A 4,853-nucleotide genomic window follows, 5' to 3' on the forward strand; every position below is an offset into this window, starting at 1 on the left:
TATATATATATAATTTCTAATATAAAATTTTTCAATCTTATTAAATATTTCGATATACATCAGTTTGATATATGTATATCACATTGATTTCTTTTAAACTACATTTTGCAAAAGTTTAGTGGTCCAAAATCATTTGCAAAACCTCAATTTTCCCTTCGTTTGACATGAAATATTAAAAATAATAAATTAGATGCTTAAACGCTTATGGCACTTAACTACTCTCTCACATAAATAGATCTTATAAATCCGCCACTACTCGGGATTAAACGTCAGTGCGCTTTTACTCTATTCCGTTCGCTTTTACAATTTTCTATGGACCAGGTTAAAACCTCTTGCGGCCGGAATAAAGGAAAAGGTCAGATGGTAGTACTACTCACGGATTTTGCCGTTGGCACCCGAGTGTCTAGCTTCTGGCTCCGCTTTGGCTAGTCGAATCGATGATTCACCGAAGACTTGATATAAGTACGATTCTACATGCGCACAATCATGTACATAGGGTGTTTTAGAAGCAACAGATAATAAATAAAGATTTTTTAATGAAATTTCATAACAGTCATTTACTAAAGTATAATATTGAAAAATAATCTAATCAATTAATACAACTTATTTATTTCTCATCCGTAAAAATTTAATACAATAAACTTAATCACAGTATATACATTTGTTTGTACATAAAACATCTCAGTTTTTCATTTAATTCAATTTAATTAAACAGATTCAAACATACCTTGGAACTTTTTTTAATCATCAAGATTTTTAATGTTGAAAATCGAAAAATCATAGGCTATAATTGCGCGTATGATGATAACAATAATGTATAAAATTTTTGCAAAATTAATTTTAATTGATTTTAGTCTTAAAATTAATAACAGTGAGACACTCTATATATATATTGTTTCGACGAACAGCGATCGATCGCCAGGGTTCACGACTAGAAAAACATTTGCGATTTATTACGCGCGAAAATTGTATGCAACTTTGGCCGCCAAGTATTTTCGAGTTCCCGTTATCGCCGATATATGTATAAAGTTGAACTTTCGCGTAAATAATGTACTGCGGTTGCTAAAATATTGCGTCACATTCAACCTCGTACACAGACTATCACTGCCTTTAGAAAATTAAATTGCTTATCATCTAGAACTTTTAAACAGGCGACGGTTTTTGGAGCAAAATTCTCAACTATATTTAAACGATGCTATCGTCGCAACGTTTAATAGTAAACTGAATTAAGGCTAATTAAACATTCTTGTTTTTCAACTTAGTTTTGTATGAATTTAAATTGTAAATTGTAAAAATCATACATAAAGATATTTAACAATAAAATCAAAAAGTGACAAATGATGATGTTATAAAATTTCAACTAGAATAAAAAAATTTATTTAATTAAATAAATTCTAATAATGCAATTCTATGGATTCCTCCTATTTTACGAAAGATTTATACTCTGCGAGAACGTAAATTTATTTTCTTGAATTTCCAAATGTATGTCCTGCCAAATTTATCTCAACAAGCAAAGATCGAAGAAAAAAATCAAGATTCTTATCGAATACTTAATGAAAAACTTTACAGGATTGACAGTTTTGCATCGTCCTCAATCGGTTCAAGTTTTTAGTAACGTATTGGAACTGCCTTAAACTACAAAGTTTGTCATCGGCAGAGCTTGGAAGCCTTTCGGTATGATGGACGAATATTAGACTCTTCCCTGTCACGATACTCCAATATTATCCTATGTGAAATAAGTCGTGGGATATGTTGAAAGCTCTTTAATCTTCTGAATAATGTATATATATATGTGTATATATATATATATATATATATATATATATGTATATTTATACGTATATGTCCACCGAGATATACACATACGTCGTGACTGCTGCTTTTTATGGCTTACAGTGCAATCATATGGAGGCAGCGCAACTAAATTAAAACAACAGCAAGCATTTTCTCTAAAAGTACACGAGTTATCAGCGTTTTCTAGCAGCGATGGATTATTTTAAGCCAGGAGAAAATCTCAGTTAATATTTCAGATTTAAAGCAATAATTCGGACAATTTAAATGAATAGTATCGTTTCGAGCAATAACGTACTATTTATTCTACATGACTGAGATATGAAATGTTAGAAAATTAATGAACTGAGTAAAAATAGAGAATATTATCAGTTAATAAGAATATAAAAAATCTAATTTTATGTCATCCAAATCGTATTTGTGCTGTGTAAAAAAGTTGACTTGTCAATGAGAGATATAGAAACGTTATTAAAAAATTAAAAGGTAAGTTTAAAAAAATTATTTAGAAAAATCGTTTCTATATCAGAAAAGTAACCGTATCAGCATTCGCTTATATCATATTTTTAAAGAGACAGATTTCACGCGTATCGTACAATATCTCTTGGGGTAAACCGTACGGACAAAGTAATAAGTCTTATTGCTAGTGCTTTTGTGAAGAAATTGTAAACGATCGATTTCCCAATGTCGTTCAACCTGTAGAATATTACGAAATTCTGTGTTACGCGATTCATGAAATTTAATGTCTTTGTATTGGCATCTTCTGGCAACAGTATGACGTATACACACATGCCTTTTAGGAAAAATAATTATTTATTTTATGCCCTGAATTTATCGCTGTCGCGGTGACAGCTTTGAATTAAGAGATTGAAAGCCAAAAGAGATTCAAAAAGAGATACATGCGAGAATTTATTTTAAAGATTTGGATATAAAGTACGATGAGTAAGAGCTTTCTCTCAAAACAAATAAAATAAACTGATATAAAATATAGAAAATTAGTTAGATATATTAAAAGTGTTTGTAAATACTCAAGAACAGAGAAAAATATACAAAATGTTATTAATCCTTACATCGGTTACTTTAATAAATATTTGAAATGTCTTTCAAAGCTATCACTGAAAAACAAATTTTTTTTCATTACGTGCTAAATTTGTTAAAAAATATTTCGATATTTTAACGTGATATTTTAACCAAATTATACTTTAATATATAAAAGGTTTCATGAATTTTCAAGCAATTTTCCATTTGAGAGCAATCCCCCCCCCCCTCCCCGTAAATTTTAATTTAATCGCCCGAAAACGTTAAAACACCGAGTATATAGTGCACTGAGAGATAACGGTCAAACAAATTAGAAGCCGAGATAAATATTATCGCTTTAGCGTTTTGCACAGACGAGTCGAATAAAAAAATGCGTAAATACAAGTGACATGATCCTATTAAAAGGTTCACGTTCGAAAAAGAGATAAATCCACAAAGGTAGCAACGTGGCTGTAATTTAAAAATTTGACATTCAGCGATTAAAACGATCAATGTTGATTTGTACGCTGTCGCCGAATAAAACGTAATTAATATTTAGCTTTTGCGAATATTTTAACAAGCTTCACTTCACAGATTGCCTTTGCTTCATTAAAACGCCATCATGCACGTTTGACAAAATTATCTCGATGCCATTATTGGCCGATTGATTTTTACATAATCCTATTTAAAAATGTAATTTTACAATTTTTAGTTTTATAATCTCTCTATTTCTGTTTAAATATATGGATTTAAGATTTAGAAATAAATTAAAGATTTAAAAAAATAAGCTCTTCAATCGAGCAACATTCAAAAAAGATGTAATGGAAGAAAGAATATACACCTATAAGTAATTGATAAAATTTGAAATCTGTTTATAAATCAGGAAATATTTTTCTCTAAATGGTATCACAATAAGCGATGTGATTATTTCTTGTCTTACTCTCGTCGATTTAAGAGGCACGTTATTATCATTAAAATAATACTCTACATCCGTCTTCGGTGACGACGGATTATCCTTCATCTTCTTGTTTAGCATGCGAATGATGCGATTGCGATCGTCAGAATTGTCTGGCCGCATATTTATAGTCGATTTTTAAAGAAAAACTGCTGCATTCTGTAAAAACAAACGAGATTTACGGATCCTAAGAATCTCGGGCACCGATAACCATTTGACTTGATTATTTAAAAAGCAATGTGAGAGAAAAACTTAAATTCTAACAAGCCTGGAAGAGATTCCTAGAATTTGTTTCTTTAAGAAGATTGGACTCACAACTGCGAAAAATTATTCTTGTCGTACAGTATCAAACATATGTTTCGTAAAATCGATCAATTGAATGCTTAAACGATATCATAAAATTAACATGCTATATCTTAAAAATTCGAACCTGATGAATTTTTCTGACGGTAGATTCAAACTCAACACTCCAAAAAACATTTTTGAAAAACGTTATTTTCCTTCCTTTCGCTAAAAATTATTCAAAATTGTTAGTAATATTAAACAAATGTTAAAAATGGTTAAATTTAAAAAGAATTGAATCATAGATTTTGCTAGATAAAAACAAATATGAAAATATCAAATTTTTTCTAATACTATTTATATGAATAGTATTAGAAAGAATTTGATAAATATGAAAATATCAAATTCTATCTAATACTATTGATATGAATAGTATTAGAAAGAATTTGATATTTTTATACTTATTTATATCTAGCAAGATTCAATTCTTTTTAAATTACAAAAACATATGGTTAAATGATGAATATTGATATCTTTCGATATTGCGGCATAATCCTTTCAGAGTTACGTCGTACGACGTAAATCTCCTAACTCGTATACGCTATTTCGTTCTGTGTGAGAGAAAATACAATTCTCCGAGCTTCTCCAAGGAATTCGATTGAACCAGCAATGCGAATGGCGTTACGCGATTTCGAGCTAGAATATCTTCCCCCAACATTTGAGAACGTAAAGAACGAGAACATATTTCTTCAGTGAAAAATACCCACCTCCCTATGTGCGTGAATGCGCTTTCTGACATTTTCAATGGAAT

Source organism: Trachymyrmex cornetzi, unplaced genomic scaffold, assembly GCF_001594075.2.
Source record: "Trachymyrmex cornetzi isolate Tcor2-1 unplaced genomic scaffold, Tcor1.1 scaffold928, whole genome shotgun sequence".
Lineage (NCBI taxonomy): Eukaryota > Metazoa > Arthropoda > Insecta > Hymenoptera > Formicidae > Trachymyrmex > Trachymyrmex cornetzi.